At 45.6% G+C, this 28000-nt stretch overlaps 1 protein-coding gene across 7 annotated transcripts in view; it reads left to right on the forward strand.

Moving 5' to 3' along the window:
- Window positions 1-28000, forward strand: part of DAB1 (DAB adaptor protein 1) — a 1141681-nt gene that overhangs the window by 970739 nt on the left and 142942 nt on the right. The gene's annotated exons all lie outside the window — the stretch shown is intronic.

Genomic DNA, 28000 nt, shown 5'->3' on the forward strand with positions numbered 1-28000 from the left:
TCCCTGGGGGCCCTGTCCCTCCAGCTTCTCTGGGTTTAGTGATCCCCTCTGTTTCCTGCCTCATTTACTTAGTGTCCACTCCATGTAGGGCACTGGGTTACCAGCTCTGAAAAAACAGCTCTCCCTGAGATAGGGTTGGACGTTTGACCTCTGCCCAGAGGACAAAGATAAAATGCCTACACCCAGCTGACACGGGAGGTAAGTGCCACTTGCCACAGGTAAGAAGAGCCTTAGTGACTCACTCACTCCTCACCTCAAACCTAAGGCGGTAGAGTTGAGGAAACAGACACATGAGAGATCACACGCCCTGCCCAAATCACACAGCCAGAAAGTGTGAGAACTAGGATTTGAACCCAGGCTGTCCAGCTTCAGTCTTTGCTTGTGGACCCACAGTGCTCTCCTGCCTCTCCCTTTCTGGACGGGCGGTTAGGGTATGAGGTCCCATGGCACAAGTGATATGGGGGCTTTCCACATTGGTCTATGCCACGGATTACCCATTTAGCCTTGCTGGGCCTGAATCCCTAAAAGAGGGTCCCAGAAAATGATATGCCCCTCCCCCAAAGTCTCCTCTAAATGATGAGACCGGATAAGGGAGCATCCTAAATGACGAAGGAGTGCCAGGTTTGGGCATCCCTACAAGGAGAAAACAAGGTACCAGTGCTAGGACAGTACACAGGAAGGAGGGAAATAAAGGCTCATTGTTCTGCAGGAGTGGGGTGGGGAGAAGGTGTGAGGAATGACCTGTGTTTGAAGTGTGCCTGAAAAGATGGGAGGGCCATTAGCTGGGTGTTGTCCCTTGGGAGTGAATGGGATCACTCATTGGTTCCATGGGATCATGGAAGCTTACAGACTCTTGGGAGAGAGACAGAGACACAGAGAGAGACATCCCTTACTCCCATGTCGCTGGAAGTGTATGTAGGGAGTCTGCTGACATAATTTGTCGACCACAATTAGTATAAAATACCTTATCCTAGATGATGTCATTTTGATGCCCTTCGCCAGATTGCTACAGAAGTTCTTTGGCCACTTTCCACAAATCTTGAAATCTCTAAGTTCTGCCTTTTGATTTTAAGCCCTTGCTTATTATGGCTGAAACACAAAACCGCCTGGATTGCTGACACACCACAACAGGGAATAGTAACATTGGCGGTGAAACTGTTTTAACCCACAGGGGGGTACACACGCAGGGAAATAGCCAAATTGGTGGGGAGCGAGGGGGGAAGGGTGGTAGTGAAAATTGTTACTTGCCCAAATAAGGTCTGGGTTAAAACTAGGCATGAAAAGGGAGTGTGAAGAGCTTAACCAGGAGAGAAGGCAGGTGGAGACTAGGAGCAGGAGGACAAAGCACCTGTCCCCTGGTGTCCTGTGCTGTGCTCTGTCCCCTAAGGCTGTCCAGACCAGATCAAGTTTGCAAACAGTGTTCTGGGAGTCTGTGGACGAGCAGGAGTGGAGCTGTAGAGCCTGGGAGGAGGGTTAGCATTTCAGCTAGAATGTGGCTGGCATGTGCTAAAGAGGGGGTTCTGGCAGGGTCCCTGTTTTCTTGTTTTCCTCCCTTTCTTTCCCCCCCTCCCGCCCCCGCCTCCAACTAGCATAAAATGAACACAGAAAAGGAAGACCTGTTCTAAAACACCAGAACTGGTTTGTGAAGATTGGCATGCTGCTGTAATTCTCTGGTTGACAGATTAATATCCTAAGGGTCAGTGTTCACCATCTGTCCCAACGCTTTTCTTGTTTAAATAGTATTTTTCCCTCCTACATGTAAAAACAAGTCATTTTAAATTACTATAAACTTACAAGAAACCAAAACCTCATACTGCCCACCCAGCCCCCTCCTCTCTCTCTCTCTCTCTCTCTCTCTCTCTCTCACACACACACACACACACAGACACAGACACATACAGTTCAGTTTAATAGCTAAACATTGTCTCAGGTACACAAAAATGTTTCAAGTATTTTATTATTTTTTTTAAAGATTACATTGTTTCGTCCCCCCTCCCCCGCCCCCTCACTTCCCGGCCTTTAAAGCAGATAGGATTGAGGATTCAAGGTGATTTATTTTGATGATTTTGGTAATAAAACTCAAGGGGAAAATTGGTTCATAGTGAATACAGCCACTTTTCATTAAATGCAGCTAAGGGCCCAAGAATGAATCTGCCGTGGAGCCTGGATCTGCCGTTTGAATCAGGGACAAATATACAATTTGCATCTGACATAAATTCTCCTAGGGTCATGTTAAGAAGGCAGCAGGCAAGGAATGAAAATGAAATTGACTTCTCACCTATTGTTGTCCCTCTCCGAGCTCTGCTCCTCTAGAAGTCATTAATGGCTGCAGGTACAAAGGCGGAGATGTAGCTTTCCCCAGTCACAGAGATCTTTAGCACGTTGCTGCTTTAGGCCTTGATCCACCAGCCACCTTGGCTGCGCTAGGATCTCCTTTAAATAAAAGCAGCGGGGGCCTCTTTGAGCGCCACAGCCTGGAAGACTGGCCCCACATCATTAAACAGGGTGCCTGGGCCTTGCTTCTAATCCCCCCCAAGCCCCAGGTGCCTGTTTGCCATGTGGTGTCTGAATATGGAATTTCAGGATTTCTAAATGAAGTTGAAATCATCCCTGTTCTGCCCCAAATTTAAAAAAAAAAAAAAATTCTCCTCCATTAAAAGCAGCCTAAGTGAGTTAATTGCTTTAGGTCAAAGAAAATCTTTACGGTGTTCTATGTCATGCCTCGTTCTCAGCTATGCCTTGTCTACAGGAGGTGGGACGGGGGCTGGGAGCGCCTGTCCTTCTTTTGCACCTAACAGTTCGTCACACACTAGGTCAGGTGCGTCATACATAGGATCGCATACCTTGTTCTTTTCCACTTTTTTTTTTTTAATTGTATAACATAATAAAGATACTGAGAATAGCGGAAAATGAATAAAATGTCAGTGGACAGCCCAATGAACGATTGTAAAATGAACACTTATAAAACACATACCCAAATCAGGATCTTAGAACACAACTCATGCCTCCAATATTTCCCCACGTCCCTTCTCAGTCATCAGCCTGTCCTCCCTTCTAACGGAAACCATCCTGTCTTTAATGATACTTAATACTTCCTTGCTCTTAGGAATAAAGAAATGCGCAAATAGTTTCGATTTGCCAGATCTGGAATTTCATGTAAATGCAAGCACACAGTGTATATTCTATTGTGTTTCTCTCCTTCTGCACAATGCGGATCATTAGGATTCACATCGTGGCATATAATAAAATAATTTTTAGTTCACTTATTTTTACTGAAATACAGTTTTCCATCATATGAATATGCCACAATTTTTACTGATTTTTTGACATCTGGATTTGGAACTCTTCAAACAGTGCTACTATCACCAGCTTTTAAAAAAAAAAATTTTTTTTAAACATGTATTCAGATACACATAAGCATGAATTTAGGTGGGCTGGGACCGTGGGGTCAGAGAATGTGTATATTACCACAGTTTTCAGTCCCCGCAATGGTGAGTTCATGTTGTTCCATGCTCTGTTCAACGCTTGGTATTTCAGACTTCCTTTTTTTTTTATCCCCCATGGTCATTTTTATTGCTCTAATATTCTCTTAAGGCAAGTAGTCAGAGCCCTATTTTATGAACAAGGAAGCTCTATTCTCAATTTATTAAAAAGTTGCCATAAAACATTAAAGAAACGTAAGAAGGATCAAGTCCATGACGGAATGTCAAGGAAGGCCAAACACCCACATTGTTTAATAGCCACATGGTAAGTTTACATATAATCTGTGACACCCAAACACCTGATCTGTCTTGTATTTTATTGCTTTGGAGGTGAATGACTTTGGGGGAAAAAAAAATCATTGGATGGCTTCTGCTTTTGTCAAGATAAGAAAATAAACTAATAAAACAAAACTAAAACAAAATAAAAATAATAACAGTAATACCTCTGCCTTCCCTTTTATGGGATGCTTCTTCTGGAACAGGTACGGAGCAGATTCCATAAATTGTTACCACTGCACTTTTCCATGACCGTGTACTTGAATTCTTGAGTGGTGTGAGGAAAAGCAAAGGCTTCTTCGGTGTGTGGAGGTCTTGGGAGATTTTATTATTGCTTTGAGGCCTGGATGTCTACTGCCCAGTCCTAAATGGATATTGTAGACAAAGTTCTCCTGTGATAGATAAACCAGCTTTCTTCATCCCATTGATACCTGCTTGTTACTTGTGCATGTTTCCCTCGGAGGTCTCTTATCTTCAAGGTAGGAGGTCTCACCTTGCATGGTGAGCGCTCTTGCAAATCTTTGAATGGAAGGATTCAGATTTGACTAGATCTCTTTGAAATCTGTCCCTCCCCGGGTTAGTGAGGTAGAACAAATGGTCACAGTGGTACATACCTTACGTATTACCTGTCAAAGAAAGGGTGTGTTCTACCACCAGATGCAGATTATTGTCAAGGGATTTTTGTTTAATACAGAATGGGATTCTTCTGCAACACTGGTTAATGTTGAAACTAAAACGTCTGCCCTCCAAGGGGACCCAAGAATACTCTTAACCTAACATTCATCCTCTTGTCTGACTCTCACAACAATCTCAAGAAGTAGATAGTATCCAAACCACATTACAGAGGGGGGAGGTTTGCTTTAGAAAGGTTAAGGAACTTGCCCCAAATCACACAGCCAGAATGTATCAGAGTCTGCATTGGAAGCCAGGTCTGCCTCTATTGCCCTAAACTGCTATGCTATAATGCTTCCAATCAGAGAGAAAAAAAATCAAGCAGGAAGATCCAACCTACTCATAATAGCCTAGAATCTGACTTTTCTGCAAATGAGGCCTTTCTGGGGTTGTCATTCTTCTGGTTTCATGTCTGGTATTTGATACTTTCCATTGTCCACAAGCATTTAAAAGAATTCCAATGGCAGACAGCAAGCACCTGCATCATGTAGAATTTGTATAGGACGGCTGCGCTCTAGGAATCTCTGGGTTGGGCCATCATTAAGCTATTTGGAGCCGTATGATTTCAGTGCAGATATGCTATGTAAATGGTTAATATTTTTCCAGTGTTCACCAAAGAGCTAAATGCAAAGGCTATAGTTGTAAATTGGATGTAATTTTTCGTGGTGATATAAATATGACTCCATTTGAAGTGGGTTGAATTAGAAAACTCATGAATAAATACTTTGACATAATCAGAATTATATAGCAAGGAGCTGACCTACTTTGCAGAAAGACTCCCCCAGAGTTCCTTGGCTAATAGTATGTTAACCCAACAGAGAAATCTTCTGCTAATAGCACTTAGCAGAGAAGATTGGAGCCCATAGTTGGTCAGGTAATCAAAAAAAAAAAAGTTATTCCAAGTCTGGAATCATAAAAAATCTATTTATGCCTTCTTTTAAATTTTATTTCAACTAAAAATATATAATAAATGTACATCAATTTATTGATCTTTTGATGTCAGTATAAGGACTTTTTCTTGGCCTTGGAGTATGCTTTTGCTAATTGAAATGCTGTGTACTCTTCTAAGGAAATGCATACCCGTAAAATGTATCTTCTGTCATTTCTAGCTTGGGTTTCTGTAAAGTGGCATGAGGATATAAAAACACTTGTAGAGCAACTTGAATGCAGAATCCTTCTGGGTCCATGTCTTTTCTGCTTCCTTTATTTGGTACTACTTTCTATTAACAACTTGATCTTTTTGACTGCTTCCAGACGTTGAACTCCATTTTCCTAGAAATAGCAGCTCCCTTTCTTTTTGTACTCATGTTTCACTGATACATATAACGTTTAGTAATTACTTCCTTCTGATAACAAGCACAACTCTCATAAGTAGGTGTGGGAACGAATGTATGGGATTCTTTTTAAATATCTGACTAACAGCATGAAACAGAAAGAAATCAAGGAGCCTCCTTGGCACCCAGGTTCAGAATGCAGCCAGAAGATGGTGAGAAGGGTCAGGGCAGCCCCTTGACTTGCACATTCTCTCTTGTACCTGCCCTATGGAGGGATGCTGGGAGTGTGAAATAAAGTAAGGCGTGTACATAAAGCGGCAAGCAAGAAAGTAACGAAGACATAGTAAGATCTCAGAAGTTTGTAGCTTAAATTTATTCCTTGTTTGTTCCATTAATTCAGTCTATACATTTTTATTGGATTGTTATCCATGGTTTACATCTTTAGTTGTTGCTTTTTTTTTTTTTTTTAACCAGACAATGAGCCCGCTGAAGATCAAGGGCTTGTCATAGTCAGACTCCTCTGTCTCCATTATATTGCGTAGCATCTGGTAGGGCCTCAGGGAATGTGTTTTAATCCACTGCTGTCTGGCAGGGTTTGGGATTGTTCTTAGGGGAGGGTAGGAGACCTGTGTCTGGGGTTAGGATCCCAAGAGCAGGTCCTAGGGACTGATGCATGGAAAGGCACCAAGTCTAAGAGTCCAGTGGTGGATCCTGATGGGGATTGTGGGGCCAAAGGTCTAAGGCAGACCAACTTTCTCAGGCACTTCTCTGGAATTTCCTTCCATTTTGGGGTCAGACCATCCTGCCAGCTGAAATCAATGTATCAAACTTCTTTTGCAGAGATTGGCTACCCAACAAGAAAATGCTTGCAAAAGGAACCAAACTTGATTTCATTCCTAGGACCTTCTTTCCTTACCCTTTCCTTTCCTTTTCTTTTCTAATTCCAGTAGATTTAACATAGCCTATTATCTTAGTCTCAGGTGTACGATACAGTGTCTCAACACAACACTTCAACACGCACGCAGCACCCATCACAAATGCACGCCTTCATCCCCAATCCCTAGTTCACCCATCCCCCCCCCCCAAGCCTGGAAACTTCTGAAGGGCAGTGACCACATCCTACTCATTTTTAGATCTAAATCTATGAGAGGACAGATTAGAGATTTAATCTGGTAATTCCATGAAATTCCAGACTCTAAACTCAAACCACTAAGAACCTCACAGCCTCCTGCATAGACTGAAATTATTGCAGCCCTTCCTTGCTGGTGAATAAAAAAATATACTGTTCCAGTCATTGGCAACTCTATTAATAGGAATCAAATTCCCTTTTTTCTAAACCTTATCTAAAAAGTAAAATGTTGTTTGGGCCCTATGCCAAGCAACAAAGAAATGAAATGGCCTTTATGAGATGTCGAGAGGAAGACCATTTTTGCTTCAGCGTGCTTTAATTTGAGAAAGCTGCCTAGCGTGAGCCACGGAACGTACTCTCCTCTCTCATCTGCTTCTCTGTCTGGCAATTAGACTCTCTCTCTCTCCACCTCAGGGCTGGTTCTGGCTTTAATAACCCCATGATTTGCTAGTCACACTGTTTCAGGGGGAAGTGACTAGTACCACGGGCCGCGTGCCTCTGATCACTGTGCCTGTGACATGCAGTCCTGCTTTCTGATATGGGGGACTCATTATGAAGCCATGATACTTGGGGCCAGCCATCAGTGGCAGCGGGCAGACCTGGTCACCAGGTGGTTTACCACCGCCGCCGCTGAAGGTGGCGTAATGCGGAGAGCACAGACCGCATCCCTTGGGGCAGGTTTCCGCCTTAGCTCTATCCATCCTACCTGGGCCAGTTGGTCAGGTCATTGTACCTTGCTGCACCTCCACTTCCCTGTCAGTAGAAAGCGAAGCAGAATGCACGGGGCTTTCTTGTGGAATTGTTTTGAGGATTAAATAAAGCAGCACTGATAAACACCTGTGTTACATTTGGAGTTATGTTCCCACCACCCTCGCTCCGTCCAGAAAATGAATGGGGGGATTGGAGTCCTAACTCCTGGTCCCTCAGCTTGGGACCTTACTTCGAAATAGGGTCCTTGCAGATGTAATTGATTAGGATGAGATCAGTAGGGTGGGCCTGAACCCACCATGCCTGGGGTCCTCACTAAATGCGGAAATGAGTCTGGAGACAGATGGCCAAGGGATAGTACTTGAGGGTGACAGCAGAGGTCGGCATGCTACATCTGTAAGCCTAGGAACGTCACAGATTGCCAGCAAAAGCTGGCCAGGTGGCCTGGAACAGATTCCCTCTCACAGAACTTCAGAAAGAGCCAACCCTGCTGACACCTTGATCTTGAACTTTTAGAGCTGTTAAGACTTACTGTTTCTGTTGTTTAAAGCCACTCCCTGTGTGGTGCTCTGTTCCAAGAGCCCTGGGACACAAATGCACACCTGTGGGTCTGTCGCAATTCTTTACCTCTATTACGATTTGTCCTTCCTCCTCCCGTGGCCCCCTTTAAATATATTCAGATGAGCGTGCTGCCAAACCCTCTGGGGAGTCACAGGGCTAGGCGTGCGGCATGTCCATTTCTGATCTTCCAGAGAGCACGTACAGGACATGTCCGGATCTCTGGATTCGCATTATGTGTTTTTTTTCCTCCTCAGGGTAGTGTAGTGCAGTAATCTTCTGCACATACATCTTCGTGGGGAAGATTTGACAGTCAGAATTGCCTCAGAGGCGGACCTGAAAAGGAACAGCAGATATAAACATGTTGCCATTCTTGTCATTTGGAAACAACATTTTTTTTTTTTTTAAGGCATCTCGGAGACGGGAAGAGAGGGATTCTTCCCTTCTAGACTTCCTCGTTTCTCCTGTAGCAGGAAAAGGCACCCGCAGGTGTGGTGGAGACAGCAGGAGGGAGGGTGGGTGGCCTTCCCTGCAAACACCCCTCCGTGATTTTGCATCGGTTTAAGTGAGCACAAACCACCTCGCTTCGTCATTCATATAAATTAAGCAGCTTTAAAATGGAGAATGGAGTCCCTTTTGGGTTCATGCTCAAGGTTGTGTCTCAGTGTTTTGCTGACGTATCCTTGAAATTGGCTCTTTTGGGTCCAGTTTTGTTTTCTGTTTGATGTTCTATGGAGAAACCCCCGCCTGGCCAGACAATAGAATCAGCATCACTGGGCTCAGTGGCTTTATTGTAAAGAAATTCAGGCTCTGGGAACTAGCAACACTGTATCCCGTGCCTCACAGGAGAGTTTTCCAACCACGGTGTGAAACACAGCCCTCTCTTTCCAACGATCCATACTGAACCCTTTGCCTTGATCTGAGAACCTAGAATCTCAGCTCCTTCAAGTCGTCCAGGCAGCAGTGAGGGAGCCAGGACCCTGCGGAGCGAGCCGAGCGAGCCGCCTGCAGGCTGCAAAATTCCAGCAGAGAGGGTATTTTTGAAGTATCAAAAGCCTCACACCTGTGGGTGATTTCCATGCAGAGCCCGAGAGCAAAAGTAGCCAACCCATGACCTCTCCAAAACTCACGTAGATACCAGCCCTTTAAGGAACAGAACCATGCCTTTTGTTTTCCTAGGCATTGCAGGAATACAAAGAAGCTGAGGTATGTGTAGGTTTGGGAGAGGAAAGAGACAATGCGGTCATATCAGAGGGCACTGAAGCTGGACTCTTCGAAGCTGGAGATGTAGTCCTGCACCTGCCGACTTACTTGGTGGGAAAATGTATCAAAGCCCTTGCACCTGCCAGAATCCCGGTTTCTTGTGTACGATAGGTGAATAATGAGTACCTGTGATCGGGCTGTGTTGTCAGGATTTTGTGCAGTAGTATATGTGACTATGCTTTGCCCTTCTGTATTTATTTGTCAGTCTGTTTTCTTCCCCATTCGGCCCATTTATTGAATGATTCCTATGTACCGGCTCTTAGCTGAAGATATTCTGTCTGCTAATCATGCACTGATGTGTGTATGCTCCCCATTGGGGGCAAGGTGTTGCTAGTGGTTCAAAATCCCATTACTTGAGTTCACATTGAGTCCAGCTGTCTGTGTGACCTTGGTCAAGCCCCTTTACCTCTGGAAGCCTTGGCTTCCTCTTCCAGGAATGGGGGGGGGGGGGTGACAGGATCTATGGGACAGGATTTTCTTGAGGAATAAACAAGATGATGCTTGCAAAATGTTTACCCAGAGCCTAGCACATGGTAAGCGCTCCACAAGTATCAGCAAGCTTACTAGAAAGAATCCGTTGAAGAGTAAGTTTCTCTGTAACTTCTGAAGGGACCCACAGACATGTGAGGTTGTCCCATGACTCCGTCTGTGACTGGATTTCAGCCATGTTAGAAAAATGCATTTTTTTAAAAGGATTTTATTTATTTATTTGACAGAGATCACAAGGAGGCAGAGGCAGGCAGAGAGACGGGAGGAAGCAGGCTCCCTGCTGAGCAGAGAGCCCGATGCAGGGGCTATTAACCACTGGGAGACCCAGGCGCCCCAGAAAAATGCATTTTGTGAATTAGTTGATTTCTGTGGTTTAAGGTTTAAATTCTGTTTCAATTTTTTAATCCCTATTCAGAACCTTGTCGATGTGAGCTGAAAAGAAAGGGGCAGTGGGTAATGTCTGAGCATGGAATTAATAGACTGAGGGAGAGAGATCGAGGGGGAAATAGCATTATGGAAGGAGCTAAGTGAATCACTTAAGAGAGAACTGGGAGGCAAGACCCAACATTTTGGACAGGTGGGCAGAAGGTGGAAACAGGAAGGTGACGGGTACAGCACTGACTTGGCTGACGGGTCGGAGAAGCTCTTGTTCCCGACAGAGAAAAGAGTGCGGGGAGAATACACCGATGTGCAGACATGTAGGCTATCCATATCATGAGACCTGAGTTTCATCAGGCTTCCTTTGGCTGATGCACAGAGCACTTGTTGGGGAAAATGGGAGTGAGGAAGAAGAAATTCATTTTCTCTCCAGTCAAAAAGACTGAGATCTTCACGAGGGCAGGAGATTTGTCTGTCAAGTTCATTCCTAGCTCTCCCCAGTGCTTAGCAAGCCCATGCACAAACATGTTTGATGAAATATCAAATAAATGGATGAGAAGTTTCTGTTCCCGTTTGGTTTGGAGGAAAAGTGGAACCCGTGACGACTCTGACTGAAGGAACGACACTATAAGCATGGACTGTCAAAGGGGGAATCTTGTGGTTCTCTAGAAAATGAATTGGAGTGGGGAGAAATTATAAACAGGTATATTGATACCGGGGAATTTTCTAGGTGAGGTAGGAGGATCAGGAGTGTGTGCCAGGGAGGACATTTTAGAGACACTGTTTGCAATTCTTAGCATGTATGTGAAAGGCACTGTAAGGCAAAGGAGAGATTATCAAAAGTCTCTCCAAAGCTTCTACCCGGGGTGAAGGGTAGTCTACCCATGGCGTGCATTTATTTAACAAATGTTACCTGCACTGTGCTGGGCACTCTTCTAGACACAGAAGACTTAATGATGAATAAGAATTCCACCGGATGGGTGCCTGGGTGGCCCAGTCAGTTAAGCATCCAACTCTTGGTTTCGGCTCAGGTCCTGATGACAGGGTCATGAGATCGAGCCCCGGGTCTGGCTCCATTCAGTGCAGAATTTGTTTGGGATTCTCTTTCCCTCTTCCTCTGAGCCTCTCAGGTCATGCACGTGCTGTTGCTCTCTCGCTCTCTCGCTCTCTCTCTTTTCTCTCTCTCTCTCTCTCTCCATCTCAAATAAATAAATAAATCTTAAAAAAAAAAAAAAGACTCACACTTGGTGCATCAGGCTTGCAAATGAGTGCTCACTGCACTGGGTGCTTTGCTCATGTGGCTGTAAGGTACTGTTAGGTTATTGTCACTGCACTGTCTCATGGCCTGGTGAGGCTGCCCGGGATGGGGAGGGGGTGAGGGGCGGCAGTGGGCTGGGCCTCGAGAGAGAAGGCTGGCTGGAGTAAAGGAGAAATTGCTCACCTCCGTTCTGTCCCTCTGTCCCTACTAAATGTTGGTCCCTGTAAGAAATTCAGGTGCTGGCATCTAGAAGAAAGGTGGGAATGTGGGTTTGGAGCTTGCGAGGGGTGTGGGAAGTAAATAGGATGACTCCAGTGTCCTCTCAAAGAAGGTGAAGGAAACAGAAGAAGACCGTGGACAGAACATCAGAGAATCAGAGGTAGGATTCAGAAAGCAAAGGCTGACCAAGTCGGGAAAGCAGGAGAACCAGGAGAGTGACAGAGGCACGAGAAGGGCAGCTTCTTCAGGAAGGAGGAGGCAGTGAGATAGGCAGCCACATGGAGGCAGGACTGTTGGAGTTGGTGATTCCTTAAGGACTTTACCTTCGTGAAAGTATGTCATGTCGTTAACTCTCCTGGTGGCCTTTGTTGTGGCTGTCTCAGTCTTAGCGAATTTGGAACCAGATTTTCCAGTCTGTGGACTGTCAGTGTCCTGGTTGCCTCTGAGATTCTGCACGTCTCATTGATTTCTTTCCTGAGACCGAGTGAAAGAATGGGCTTTTCCCCACCCGGAATCCCCTTAACTTCAACCAGACTCATACACTCCCTCCATAACATGGCTCTGACCGTGTTATAATCATGTCCCTGACCAAAGACATCCTTAAGGTCCCCAGAGAAACACTAGGCTGGCTTTCAGAACCCTCCAGAGTCTGAGCCCAGACTGCATGGGTGCTGGAATGTGGTAGAAAGAGCATGGAGGTTGGGGTCATACAGGCACGTCTGTCTTCAGACCTCACCGCTCCCTGGGCCCCGCTGTTCATCAGACTTGGACAGCTCGTGCCCTCCCCGCCCCCCCCACTGCCGAATCTCAGCTTCTTTTCTGCACATGGACATCATTGGACAGTGCCTTGTACCATTTCTGGCTCATGAGGGATGCCCAGTAATGTGAGACAGTCAGCACCGAACAGAATTCAAAAAAGGCCCATTTCCAGCAGGTTTAATGACCTTGATTTTGCCTTGAATCCTGGCTGAGGGTGGTCTTCCATGCCTCCCACTTCATGTAAATTGTACGTGTCATTGGAGACCTGGCTTCAGCCCCACCTCTTCCTGAAAACCCCCTGCAGGGACCTTGCTTCAAAATCCTGTTTCTCTCCTCCCAACCTCTAGGACACTGCCTAGTATAATATATAAGCTAGTTATGCCTGAGCTGACCTGGGCCATGACTTCTATTGTTCCTGACTTGTTTTTCCACCTTGATTTCTTGTTTCCCTTTTCAGAGGTTTATGTATTACTTCCCCAACTTGATTGTAAATTCCTTGAGGGTAGAGAATGGCCTTATAATTTATTGTACCTATAATTTGTAGCTCTTTTTTCTTTTTTCCCCTTTCTTTCTTTTTTCTTTTTATCTTTCAGTTCTTTGGAGGACAAGATTTAGTAGCGAAAACACATTATTGGGAGTTGTGGGTTTGAAATAATCGACGGGGAAATGAAGATTGTGTGACACAGAAGAAGTTAACTTTTCTACTGTGAACATTACTTTCCTCATCTCTAAAACTGAAAAAAAAAAAAACCCACTACCAACCTCTTAGAGTCACTGATGGCATATACATTGCATAACTTGTCCTTAATTCCAGTGTCTTTTACCTCTTTCCCTGACCTTAGAGAACAGGTGTACAGTAATGAGTATTTCCATTTTGTCAAGATTCCTTTAAAAGATTTGCTCTAGATTCCTTTGCATCACTTAGTACCTGGTAGGAATGCCCCCTTGTCCATGCAGCCATCCCTGTCCCATCCATCAGAATGCAGCGATTGATTTTTGGAGCTGTCTTTGCACGTGGGTGACACCTTCCTTAATGAAGCATTCCCTTTTATGAAAATGTCTTTCTTCCACTGGACTGAGGACCTCTTAAAGGGAGCAATTCTGTCTTATTTGTCTCCTCAAGAGAGCAACTTAGGTAGAGTGGGAGACATACAGAGAGGTCGAAACAAAGCTGAGTGGATCCTGGGATGAATCATATCTCCTTATTGGCTCCTTGGAACCTTGGGCAAGTTCCTTAACCTCATCTGCACAAAGTGAGGTCATAAGAGATAGGGCTGGTGAATGGGCTAAAGGAAAAGTAATGTATATGAAAATGTCTATCACAATACCGAGAGCTTAGCAGGTATGTAATAAATGGTAGCACTAGCCACTGGTACCATGTCAGTCACATAAAAGATGCTGATAAAATGTTGAGTGAATTAAAAGATATTTAATTATCTATTTATTTGATAGTGAGAGAGAGAGAGAGAGAGAGAGAGAGAGAATGAGAGAGAGCACAAATAGAGTATCAGGCAGAGAGCGAGGGAGAATCAGGTTCCCCGCTGAGCAGGGGCCCTAATGTGGGACTCCATCTCAGGACCCAGGGATCATGACCTAAACCAAAGACAGACGCTTAACTGTCTGAGCCACCCAAGCGCCCCTAAAGTTAAAGAGATTTAATGCTTATTCCTGTTTTCCATTGACCTGTTACATCCTAGGATTGCTGACTATCCAAATTTGTTACATAGTCTTCCTGGAATTTTACTACAGTGCTCTCAGAAGCATTCAGAGCAGGCTTGCCGCTACACTGAGATCTTTGGAGGGGAGGTGCTTTGTTGAAATCAGCAAGGCTATGCAGCTATTCATGGTTTTGTTATCTGATCGAAAAGACCGGTCTGTATTTTTTTTTGTTGCTGATATAAAAGGGACGAAAAGAAGTTGTTTAGGAAATAATTCACTCTTGCATATTAAATTCACTGAAAGCTAAGCCGTTCGAGGAGATGAGCTACAAAAATTAGACTGTTTAAGGTCTGAGATCTTAGTGATGAAAAGTGGAGGGAAATCCTCTAAACTCCATTCTTTCTCTTTTTGTGGGTTTTATTAGCAGATAGGAAGTTGGGGAGTGGGGAAAACTGGGACAAAGCACCCAGCCAATTGGGTGCAGCCATGAACATCCCTTCTCTTCAGCAAACATTTGGTGACTGTCTCTCCTCTATCTGGCAGTGAGCAAGGAGCCAGATAGACAGAAATTCACATCCATTATTAATGAAAGTCTTCTAGTTACAAGGAACAGAAGCCAACTTGAATGGATTTAAATATGACACAGGGACATATCAATAAGGACTCAGAGGTGTCTCATGGAATTTTAGGAAGAACATGTGTGAGCTGAGCCTCTGCAAGGATGACCCAGAAGAGTTGGACTCACTAAGGACTCCAGCAATACTTGTCTCTGTGGTCACTTCTTCCAGAATGTCTTTCCCCTTTGCCTTTTTCCCATAAGATTGACTTTCTCTTCCTCAAGCAGGAAAAGAGGGTGCCCCAGAAATTCTACAATCTTGTGTTGAGATTCTGGCCACACAAAGTGACTCCCCTCTCTGCTTCAATTCTCAATTCCCAAGGGTGGGTCTCTAATCATCACGGCTTGGACCTGGTATCCCCATCCAGTTTAATTAAGAGAGGCCTGAGGGTGGGGTCATATTGTATAAAAGTGGCCACAGTGAGGACGCTGCCGTGTGGGAGAGGGCAGTGGGCTGGGACTCCGTCCCTGAGACTAGGCACACAATTCAGGAGGTGTCAGCTCTGGATGAATGAGACAAGGTCCCACCTCTCACTCCTTTGGAGAGATAGAAGCAATATCAAATCAATAAATAAGTAAAACCAGAAACCAAAAACGTGCCCCTTTCCTGTGAGGAAAATCATGCTGGGAAGAAGCCAGGGCTTTTCAGCAGGGACATGGTTCAGTCTGAGCTCTGGTGCTCAGTGTAAACCAGAGGGTTTATACTACAAAACTGCCATTTGTGTAGCGGCTGTGTGCTGGCCACTTCCTTATTCCATTCCCAGACTTCAAGGTAGGTCTTGTCTATTTTGTATCATGAGTAAGGATATGACGGGGACTCAGCAAGGACAGGCACCCGATGGCAGAGGGGGCATTCCGAGGTTGCCTCTCTCCATTCCTGAATCCCACACGCCCTGCCCACAGCAGGGATATGAAAGTCACCAGGTTCCACCGGCTTTGTGGCCATCACTGATTAGGACGATGGTGTATCAGGAAGGGACTCTGCCCTCCACACAGGTCCTGAAGCCAAAATCCATTGTTGTACTTGCTTCCTCCCTTTTCTTGCCTCATGCATGGGCGGGCAGACTATGGGGAAACTCTATCTGCCTTTCCTCATCCCAGGTCTGTTTTGATGCTGCGCCCCCCCCCCCCCCCCCCGCCCCTTCCTGTCTGTAGCCCTCATTCTTATCCCACCTTGCAGCTGAACTACACAATGACTCTGGCTTCAACTGTGTCACACCCTTTGGCCGCAGAACCATCAGAGAAGTTTTCACAATAAGTGAGTTGTGTGCCTGCCTGATGGCCCCCAAAGGTTCTCACTGGCACTTGAAGCCAAATCCCATACACCTTGCCCTGCCTCCTAAAGCATCGTGGGAAGGATCCCTATCTCTCCACAGCCACATCCCATCTCCTCCTCCCCCTGGATTTCTCCAGTCCCATCACACTGGCTTCTCTCTGTTTTGTAAACAGACCAAACGCATTCCCTCCTGGCGCGCGACTGCCCTTTTCTCGTTGTTCCTGTCTCCTTTCAAATGTCATTTCTATAGAAGTGCCTTTGTGGGCCAGCCTGTCTAAATGAATCCTTCCCCCCACCCCCTCTCTGTCACTCTTCATTTCATCAGACTGTTTTATCATCTCCATAACACTTTTCCCTATCTGGAATGATCTTGTTCATTATTTATTTACTGGCTTACTATCTTCCTTCCCCTTTTAGATCAGAAGCTCTAGGCGAGCAGGGACTTGCTTTTCTCCCTGTGGTTCATGACGGTACCTGGGTCCCCCGCGGCCAGTGCTACGTAGGAGGCATCCGACACATGTTTGTGGCATGGATGAATATTTGGCATACTCTGTTAGAGACCCAGGGGTGTCAGGGCTGGGACCGTGCCCTTGCATTCATTACTAGCGATGTCGGGGGGCACTTAGTCACTGTCTCTTCTGGCACATTCCACTTAAAACCTCCATCACTGAGATTTATCTCTGAGTTTAATCAAATGTAATTTATATTGCAGCCTTCTCAGTAAATAATTGATTTGCCCTCTCTGTTGTCTTCATCACAAATACTTCTTTGTACTCTAAAGAAATAATTTAATCAGTCGATAGTATACACAGCCCTCTTGTTTAGAAGGCAGATGGAAGATAAAGCCTGAGCCTTGCTCGCAACCAGAATATACCAGGACCAAAATAATCTCCCTTAAAAAATAGTCTGCAAACAAGTTGGCAACAGAGACACCCAATTAAATCCTCTTGTTTTTTTTTCCCTAATGGAGATGACCCCATGGAAGTTGTAGCTGCGCAGAAGGAAGTTCTTGGCCAGTTGCAGGCTGCGTGTGAAAATAGAAACCCTTGTCCATCTGTGGTTTAATCAACCTCTGTCTGGGTCCGAGAGCAGGCTTTCACGTTCCAAGTGCTCATCCACATTGGGTGAGAGCTCCAAACTGGGGGTTCGGCTGCCGTGGGCTGCACTGTGACCCCAGCTCGCCGAATAAATCCCATTCTCCTGCTTCTCTCTCCTCTGCTCCCAGTCGACCGGCTTCCCGTGGGCAGCAGGGCCGGAGCTTACAAGGATTCTTTTGTAATCCAAATCATACAAACAACTTTCCTTCGCCCTCCCATGCTTCTTCCAAAGAAAGACATTGAGAGAGGTGCATTTGTTTTCAGACATTTGTCGTTTTGAGCCCGCACTTTTCTGGAGTGGAAGAGGAGGAGGGGAAGATAATGAAGCATCAATCCTGATACTCTACAGAGGCATCCTCACAGGGAAGAATCCATTCCTCTACTGCTTTAGGAGGGGTTTTCCCTATCGTATTTGTTTGCACTGTTTTTAACTGGAAACATCGTAACTGTCTGACGATGAGGGGGATTGGTTAGATGAATTATGATATGTCTATGGTGTGATGGGATATTATGCAGCCACTAAGAATCATGTCACAAAAAATACCAAGATGGAGAAAAGGTATAATGCACTGCCAAATGGAAGAAGCAAGCTGCAGGCTTAGAGCATGAGAACATTTTTTAGAAGTGGGTGTTCAGGGGTGCCTGGGTGGCTCAGTGGGTTAAAACCTCTTCCTTCGGCTCGGGTCATGATCCCAGGGTCCTGGGATCGAGCCCCTGCATTGGGCTCTCTGCTCAGCAGGGAGCCTGCTTTCTCGTCTCTCTCTGCCTGCCTCTCTGCCTGCTTGTGATCTCTGTCTGTCAAATAAATAAATAAAATCTTAAAAAAAATAGGTATTTAAAAAAAAAAGAAGTTGGTGTTCGTGTGTGTATACACTTAGGAAAAAGTTTGGAAGAGCAACTACTCCCGTGAAGCCATTGATTACCCCCCCCGGGAGGTATTCTGGGTGACTATCTACCCCCCCTTTTCCCTCTCCTGCATTTTCCAAATTATAAGGTTTGAGCATGCTTCACTTTGTAACTAGAAAGGGGAAAAACAAAACAAAACAAAACAAAAACCCAGTTGTTGTAAAGAATGGAAATAGAAAAGGTTTAAAAATGTATGTGTTATTTTTTATCGGAAAACAAGATTGTCTTCACTTGTCATCTGCTTTCAGGGTTTGTAAATGCCTAGTGTCTGCTGTGATGTGCATTTGTTGCCGCAGCGGTGGTGGGGGTGGCGGGGGGCCGTCTCGGGACTTTCAGAAAAGCAAACCCCACAGTACCTCCCAGATCGGGTGGCAGTGAGGATGCCCTTGGGTTGCTGGTTGCTCCACTCATTCCTGCAGACTCACCTGCCTGGGACGCCTGGAGAATATTCAATACGTTTGCCAGGGGCCTTCGCCATGCATTTGGTGAGAGGGAGTTCGCTCTGGATGTACCTTCTCGAACAGGCTTCATCTCACGGGATGTCAGCATCACTGTACATTATGTGAGCTTTGGATGCTGCCTCCGAGCCTTCCTTCTGTCACCCTTGAGCTATCGCGGGCAGGCACATGGTGGCTTGCCTCTCCACATCATGACCCCCTTGTCTTGTAGAGTACTCTCACTCAGATGCATTCATTTTGTGCAGGGCTTTGATCAGGTTTCCAGGAAACCAATGGCAGACCCAGAGATCTCATCAGGGAAGGCCCCAGAATCAGCGCCAATGGGGAGTGCAGGTGGCAGGACTGGACAGAGCCAGGTGGTAGGCTTTGATGTAGCCGCAGCCACGACCTCAGCTGACCCCACATTACCCAGGGAGCTCTGCCCTGCCCTTCAGCATTGTCCCAAATCTGCAAATTGAGGCCAGGGGCTTGGACTTTTATACCCATATGTATAATCACCCCTGCTGATTGGAGGTGAGCTACCCGGGCCCCAGGGAGTGAGGTGAGTGTCACTCCATTGTCTCTCCCACATATACAGGAGGAGTACGTGTTACTAAATTTGTGTTTGTTTTTCTCCAGTTACTCTGTCCTTTATGATAGGAGGGTCTCAGCTAAGAACCTGTAAGGATAGAGAAAATGATGATTTTTTTTTTCTCTCCCCCAACACCCTCATTGAAGTAAAACATCATCTCTGATACCATCACATAACAAAAACCAAAACTTTGGGTCATTCAAGCGCTCAAAGAAATACTAAAATCTGTACTTAAATGCTTCTGAAGAACATTTAGGCTTTTAAAAGTTATAGGGCACTTTAGTTACACAGCCCTGTGGAAGACTGTTTGTTAGTGTTACGGATCAAAACATACCAGGGAGTGAAGTGAGGTCAATAGGACTCATTTTGGTGGAAGGTGATTTCTTTCTTTCTTTCTTTCTTTTTTTTTAAATATTTTATTTTTTTATTTGACAAAGAGAGAGAGATTACAAGTAGGCAGAACGAGAGGGGGAGGCAGACTCCCTGCTGAGCAGAGAGCCAGATACAGGCCTTGATCCCAGGACCCTGAGATCATGACCTGAGCTGAAGGCAGAGGCTTAACCCACTGAGCCACCCTGGGCCCCCCGGAAGGCGATTCCTGAGAACCACTCACCCTAGAACCTTCCTAGGCCAGCGTGTCACCTTGGGGAGATGAGCCTTCAGACCTGAAACTGGGTCTGAGAGACGCACCTCATAGTCTGCAGTCCATGGGAAAGGGATGAAAATATTGTCAATATGAGATACTGGCCAGGAGCTGCCCAGCTGTGCTGGGTGCTTCAAATAACACGACTGCATTGATAGTAATCATACAAGGGGAGTGTTGCTGTCCTCTTTGCAGGGAGAAGAAGTGACTTGCTCTAGGCTGAAAGGCTTCCGAATGTCAAAGCCAGCTGAGAAGGCCCATCCCAAAGCTCTTCTTCTCGCTTCCTTGCCCCGCCCTGCCCCCACACCTTTGGTATTTTATCTGCACCCTCTGCCTTCCTCCATGCGGCGTGGCTCCCCTAATACAACACTTTTGGTTGCAAATGACAGAAAAAAAAAAAAAAATGCTGGGGCTGTGGCTTCAGACCAGCCCTCCCCACTCCCTCCATGTTCCTGCTTCTTACCCAGCCCAGATCTTCAGAATCTCCTCCTTGAAACTTCTTCAGATCAAGACCACGTGCTGTTTGGCACTCCTGGCTCTGCCCTGTCCCAGCTCTCTCGGGCCAGTCTCTACCCTCTCAGAGCCTCCGTGCTCTCATCTGTAAGAGGCTAACGGTGCGTGCCGTGCTCAGCCGTTACGAGGAGTGAAAGCACGATCGAGAAGGAAGTACGTATCTTTTAAAGCCTGGTCTGTGCTTTGGTCTGACACTCGTGGCAACACACGCTAGTTTAGCTTGTCCCCTGACCCGCCGGAAGAAGACACAAGCCCCACCATAAACCACTCATGAAGCCAGTCGTGTGTGGGGTTCGCAGGCTCTCGGGGAGCAGGCATGGACCAATACAGCTGTGGACGGGAAGCTAGACTGGATGGTCCCAGACAGGCCACGGTAGCAGGACACGCCAGGCTCCTCGGTCTCCACGGAGGATTACAGATATCTTCACATTCTTAAAACTGGGAGGTTTCTGTGTTTGCCCACAGGGAGGAAAACAGAAAGAAACAGGAAGAAGTCTTAGTAGACCTTAAATAAAACGGAAATGAAAGAAATACAAAGTATCTGTGCGTAAGGATTGGGTCCCTCATAGGAGGGTCACCAAAGGTCCCTGCTTTACACTTCACTTGTTCCTAGTCTGACTCAGCCTACGAATCCTAGGCCAGTCTTTGAAAATGCAGATTCCCAGACTCTCAAATTAGAATCTTTGGAATCTTAGTACTTGACTTTGCCAGGGAAGATGCCCGTGGATTCCAGATGCTCTTTACAGAGAGTCCTTTTCGGAAGTACCAGTGAAGAACATCTCTTTAAGGGATTGTGTGCATGAATAATAGGTTGAATATTATTTGGCTCTTTAATTAGTTTACCTTTTAGCAGTAATGACAGCAACCATGTTCATAAAAGCACATTTTAACAGCCCCCTAAGTGTGTTGTTCCCCTTATTCTGCTCGCTACCCGGCTAGTTAATTACACAAAATCAGCATTCTCTCCTACGCAGCCAGTATACGTAATTATTTGTCCATTGCAAATCAACACCTGGATAATTGCATGATAGAATTCTAAATAAAATAAGTTATCTCTGCTGCTGGGCTCTGAAATTCCCCCCACAATCTGTTCTTAAATTGGACAACCTAACAGACAATAGAGCTCTTTCGGCAATGGGCAGAATCTTGTCGGACAGGCAACGGGAGAAAAAAACCTCTTTGAAATGTTCTTATCATCAAGATGGATGGCCTGGTGATTCAGATAGATATGCAGAAGGAGGGAGGGTGTCTCAGTTTGGGTATTGTGTTAATAATTCATAAGGTGATCTCCCGACTGCCTTCAGGAAGGAACATCCTGTTCCTAATTGCACCCTTATTCCCAGGCAACCACAAGTATTTCCCAAACAGCTGGGGCCATCACTCCTACTGCAATAGGCTTTGCTGTGGTTAGCTTTGGGCCACTGGTGCTTAATGCGAAATATATTATTTGGGGAGGAGGAAAGTAATAAATATGTACTGAATGACTGTGTTGTGCCAGGGAGTGTGCTAAGAGTAAAATGTGTGTTGTTTCATCTAATCCTTCTCACTGTCCTCGAGAGCAGTGCAGTTAACGACAGTGTTCTGCAGATGGAGAACGAACACTCAGAGAAGCGAAATAACCTTCTCTATATTAGACACACGTGAAGTCACAGAGCTCCTGAAAGGTCATTGGACTCCAAAGAGTTAGACACCGTGCTCCTCACTTGTGTGACCTTGTGCCACTGACCTCACTTCCCTGTGTCCCCCTCGACCCCCGCAAGATATTGTGAGTCCTCAGTAAGACAGTTTATGAAACTGGAACAGGCTTGTCTTCAGGGATCATCCCAGCTTTCTTCCCTTCCTTCCAAATCCTGGCCGCCGTTATACGGACTAAATATTGGTGTCTTTCTGTCTTACCCCCAGACACCCTAGAAAATTCATACCTTGAAGCCCTAGCTCCCCAGTGTGATGGTACTGGAAGTGGGGCCTTTGGGAGGTAATTAGGTTTAGATTAAGTCATGAGAGTCTACCTGTGATGGGATTAGTGCCCTTGTACGAAGAGGGATAGATCCCACACACACGTGCTCTCTGTCTACAGTGGGAAGACACGGCAATCTGCAAACCAAGAAGAAAGCTCTCACCCAGAACAGAATCAGCCAGCACGTTAGTCTTGGACTTTGGACCCCCGAGACTGTTGTTCAAGCCCCCACCCTATGGGATCTTTGTTCCAGTAGCCCTAGCTGACTGAGACACTTCCTGAGACGTTTCAGTATCCATCCAAACCTACACGTGAGCGCTCAGCTCCCTGGGAGGAATTTGTTGAAGTTGACCTCTGCCAGACAGGGAAATACTCTTCCCTATCAGAAGTTAAAAAAGAACTCACAGTCAGGCTGAGCACAGCAACACACTCAGCTTGGCTCTTGCGTGTGTTTCTGTGGCCGGGCTCAGTACAATCCGTGATGAGTCGGGAGGATAAAGGGAAATTAACCTTGGGTGTGACATAGCTTTTATTTGGCCAATAGCTGTCTTCAACGAACAGCCTGAAGTGGGAGGCCTCGTGTTATTCTCGTGGATTCTACGTCTCTACTCAGTGTCATAAAAAAATGCGAATTGCCTGCTTCCTCTGGACCCTGACTTCTGATAGGGGTGCTTGTTAGTTGGAGCTTCTGCAAGGTCACTCCCCGCGTGGGACCGTCACATCACCGGCAGCACCTTCTACTCCAAGACAGGGTCTCGGTGTTCTTCCTGACAGCAGCTTTGAGGACTGTTCAGAACAGGGAGTTTGCTCAGTGCCCCCTGGGGACTGCTGCAATTTAAATTCCAAGGAGAGACATTTCCTGGGTTGTAAGGGGAGCAGGTTTGTGATGAGGTTGAGAAAGGCTCTTCCTTAATGGCTCAACGCAAAGGCAATGTTAAAATAACTGTGGGTGTGACATTGACTTTATCCCATTAGGGATTTTATTCCTTGGAGACTAAATGAATTACACTGACAGAATGGATTTGAAATAGGGTCTGTATGGAAGGGGTGTTCCGTGACCCCTTACACTTCCCCGTAGTGATTCTGACTCTGGGAGTCCACTTGTCTCTTTTGAGTAAAGAAATAAATTCATTCATTTATTCAGTTATTCAGTAGACCTGGGCACCGCCAGTCCACTCTGTGCCAGGCACCACGCTAGTTCAGAAACCAGAGATGAATCCGTTCAGCCCCCACCCCCGTGGAGCTCAAGTGCAGAGAAGGAGGCATGAGGACAAAGTCAGTGAGGTGTCACAGATGCCGTGTCAGGTGCTGTGAGGGGATAGTGTGCTAGAAAAATGCTGTGCCCTGGTACCTTGGTGAACAATTCCATCATAGCTCTCTACATTCTGGAACTTACAGACTAAGCAGAAGGCTGGATTTAAACAGATTATTACAAATGAGATTGAGTCCTCGGGAGAATGCAAGGGGGGAGTATCAGGAGAATATTATGGAGGCGTTTCCGAGGGGACCTCCCAGATAGACCCTTGGGATCAGAGGAGCCCTGGGCATATGGTACTGTGCTGAGACCTCAGGTGTGGAGTGAGGAGTGGGGTGTGGAGATGGACAGAGACAGGGCAAGACAGTGCCCTCCAGCCCCAGACAACAGCAGGGCAAAGCTGTAGAACATAGCCTGCCTTGCACACGTGAGCTCCGATTGGCCAGTCACTGGCCTATGTTGCTGTCTGTGTGTCATTTCTTTGACCTACACGGTGACCCAGTATGGGAAGAGTGGTTATTAGCTACTCTTCAGAGGAGAAAGACACTGTAGCAGACATGGAAGGATCTTACCCAACACAACACAATGAGGAGAATGTGTGGGAGAGCTGGGACCAGAATGCAGATCCTTGGAATCCAGAGCTCTTGTTCTGGGCCATTGAACCCTCTTGCCTTCCAGTGGAAGATCTCAGGTCTTGGCCTGGTACAAGAGAGATTCTCTTCCTAGCTCAGTTTGCACTAATTTTACTTACCTCTCTAGCTTTGGGTTCTTCATTCATAGAATGACGACAGTGCCTATTTCCGGTAGCCCTGGAGGAGTAAGGGGGAAAAGGTCTGAGAAGGTCAGGCACAGTGTATGTGTTTATAGGTCTGAGAAGGTCAGGCACAGTGTATGTGTTTATAGGATACTTGTCTTTAAGAGTAAGATAGCTGCGAGTTTGCTGCAGGCTCCATAAGGGGTCTACTCAAATAGCTGTGACACAAAGTAAGACATGGCAAGTGCCCTAGCCGAATACGGAGTAAGGTGGACCAATGCCAAAGGGCTTTTAGCCAAAGCATGACCTTTGTCATAACACCTGGGCTCAAACTCAGGCTGTCAGATTTGCCTATGTCAGATTTTCTTCCTTTTTATTATTATTCTAAGATTTTATTATTTTGTTTTTAAGCAATCTCTACGCCCAGGGTGGGGCTCGAACTCACAGTCCCGAGATCAAGAGTTGTACGCTCTTCTGACTGAGCCAGCCAGGTGTCCTGACGATGTCGGATTTGAATAGTTTCTTCCATGAAGATATATGCAAAGGAAAAGTGAGCACAAGAAAAGATGCTCAACATCATCAGTCCTGAGGAAAACGCAAAACAAAACTCCAATATCGCTAAACGCTCATAAGGCCGGCTAACGCAAAAAAGACAAATAGAAGTATTTGTCTAAAGATGAACAGAAATATTGGCAAGAAAATCTGGTAGAGAAGCTGAAATCCTCATACTTTGCAGGCAGGATTATAAACCGGTTACAGTCACTTTGGAAAAACACTAATAGTTTCTCAGAAATTTAAACATAGAGTTACCATATGACCCAGGATTATACCTAGGAGAGAAGGGGTACTCAGGGAGAAATGGTGTGAGACTAAGAATCGGCAAATCCATAGACAGCAAATGGACTAGTGCTTGCCTACGCTGGTTTCGGGGAGATGGGGAGTGACTGCTGATGGGCGCAGGGCTTATTTTGGGAGTGAAGGTAATGTTATGCAGTTAGCTAGTGATGATGGCTGTACAACTCTATGAATGTACTAAAACCAGTGAATTATATTCCTCGGAAGAGGGAATTGAATGGTATGGAAATTATATCTCAGTAAAGCTGTTAAAGATTCCAGTTCTGCTGTTGATGTTGGTCACTGACATCATCTTCCATAAAACAGGGCAGGTGGCAGAGTCTAACTTATAGAGCAGCGGGAGGGCTACCTTGCACAGAAAATCTTGGCACAGTGATTGGTAGAGTGAATGGTCGAGAACTGAGAGTGACAGTGTTGGTGATTTTCCTAAAGCCCGTGTCCCTTCTTTCGTCCATCCTGAAGCGTAGGGTCAGTGGGGCTTTCAGCAAAAAAGGCTGGGGATTCATGATGACTTGGGACACATGAAGACTGACCCTTATGCTACTACCCTCCCATCATATGTGTCTCTGATGAAACAGCCTTATGGCTCCTATGTCTGTTATTTATTTCTTTACTAATATAACGGAGACCTTGCTCAAGATGTGCTCATGAAAAATTACCCTTTTAATGGTGGAGCATTTAATGAGAAACCAGATTATCTACTGCGTAAGTGCCCTTCATATAAATTAGCTTGGCCCTGGGTCCTAATCTAAATGGGGCTCCCTACTTTCCTCTAAATGGCCTAATATTTTCTTATTAATCTCTGCCCTCGTTCACCTGGGCTGGCTCTGCCTCCTTATGAAGTGTCCTCCTTGGCAGAGCTCTGTGCCTTGACAAATGTTTCTTAAGGCTGTCTTTGTGTCTGACCCATGGACATTTTCTGGGACATGATGTGGAGGCTGGAAGCTGTTTGTTGCATTTTCAAGTTGTCTCTCCAGTGGAGTTTTAATGCTGTCAGTGTATTAGGTATTGACAGATCTGGGGCAGGTGAGTTTTGGTACCATATAAAGATGAGGAAGTCAGGGAGAGTGAGAAGCAATTCATCCTGGTGGTTAAGAGCACAAGCTTGAAAACATAGGACACCTGCAAACCAGAAGTCTGGGCTTTGGCTCAGATAGCTCTGGGTTCAGGTCACACTCAGCAGTTTTGGACAAGTTACTTGACCTCTCAGATGTTCAGTTTAGATCCTCATTTATAAAACCGTGAATGACCACACATATGTCTAGGGTTATTTCTGGGGCTATACAAGTTGGTATGGACAATGTGCTTTAAACAGACCCTACTAAATGCTTCCTGTATAGAGCTTGGAGAAGCCCCACACAGTGAAAGGGATATGATTATGACTGAAATACTGTCCTGTGTTGAAGAGGCAGAGACGGTATCTGGAACCCATATCCTTCCCAAGAGCCAGAGCCAGCCCTAGGCCGCCCCCACCCAACTTTGCATGATCATGCAGAGAGCGGTGACCTGTAGGACCACAGCTGTGGTGTTGAGCTAGATGTCTGTACAGGGTGTATCATGGCAAGTGTCTTCTTTTTTCTGTGCTTTAGTCTCTGACATCCGCCCTCACAGAATCCTGAGGCTGAATTTTTACATTGATTATAGGTTCTGACTTATCATCCCTGTGTTATATCTGCTTTGTGGAATATGATTCAAAGGCTTGAATATACCAGGAGTTAGTAAGGGTGCAGTGGGATAAAGCACCAGCTGGCAATTAAGAGTCCGACTCTGCAGACGTTTCTCCTTTGTGCCCTCCCTCCCTCAGCATCCCTCAGCATCGTATCTTCTATGTGCTTCTTTACTGGGCTGGTAATAGTGGCGACAGCTGCCATTTTCTGAGAACTTAACCACGTGAATCTGTGCTTTGCACATACTCTGTCCTGTAAGTTACTATTCACCATAAATCTGAACATAGATATTGTATCCATATTGGACAGATGAGGAAACTGAGGCTCAGTAGACAGTTTAGTTGGTTTTCAAGTGAGAAAGCCATGACTCGAAATGAAGATGTCCACCAAAGCTGCCGCCTTCTTACACAATTAGCATAGCACGTTGTGCATTTTAATTTCTGGTCGCCAAAATCTCGAGCTTGTAAGGGCACAGACTTTGTCTCCTACGTCTGTTGCAGTGAGTTATAGCATCTGGCACAGAGCAGACCCTCAGTGAGGGACGACTGAATAAATAAGTGAACCGCAGGTTAATGTTTTTTCAGTTGAAAAGCATTATGGAGTGTTAACTATTGCTGCTGTTTTTCCTCTGTTTTCAGCTCCAATAAATCTCAGCCACATTATAGAAAGACCTTAGTTTGCACATCTTATAGGTAAAGGGAAGTAGGCTGAGTTCTCTCTCACTCAGCTCATTCTGCCCCATGATGGCAGACTTGATGGAGGAGGTGTTAGAAGTTCAAGTTTGTGATGTTCTGGGACGTGAGCATCAGAAGACAAGAGTACCCCAGGTTTTAGGAACCATGGTTGCAAAGTTTATGAAAGCTTGATGATATTAGAAATTTTAATTCCTGTGCATTCTTTTTTTCTGACTGGGTGAGCTTGGGGCAAGCTCCTTGAATTCTGTGACGTTCGTACTCTTTGTCTAGAAAATGGATATGGTTGAGGTTTTACGAAGAGTGGGGATCAAGTTTATAAAACATCTCCCAAGAAACACTCAGCTCACAGAAACTTTACTGTCCTTATTTTATGTGGATGTATTTGAATGTCTGGTTGATACATCCTAGCAAATTATTATGTTAATAATTACCGAGAAAGGCTATTGCAGGGTATGGGCTCATCATACCAAGTAGCCTCTTTCTATACACACACGAGTTAGCGGAAGAGATATCGTAAAACCATTTTTTGATAATTGTCCCTGGGTCATTACTTGATACAAAGCAATTACTCTGGAGTCTCACTATAAAACAGCCCATGGAACTGAGTGTAAGA

Source organism: Mustela erminea, chromosome 10 (assembly GCF_009829155.1).
Source record: "Mustela erminea isolate mMusErm1 chromosome 10, mMusErm1.Pri, whole genome shotgun sequence".
Lineage (NCBI taxonomy): Eukaryota > Metazoa > Chordata > Mammalia > Carnivora > Mustelidae > Mustela > Mustela erminea.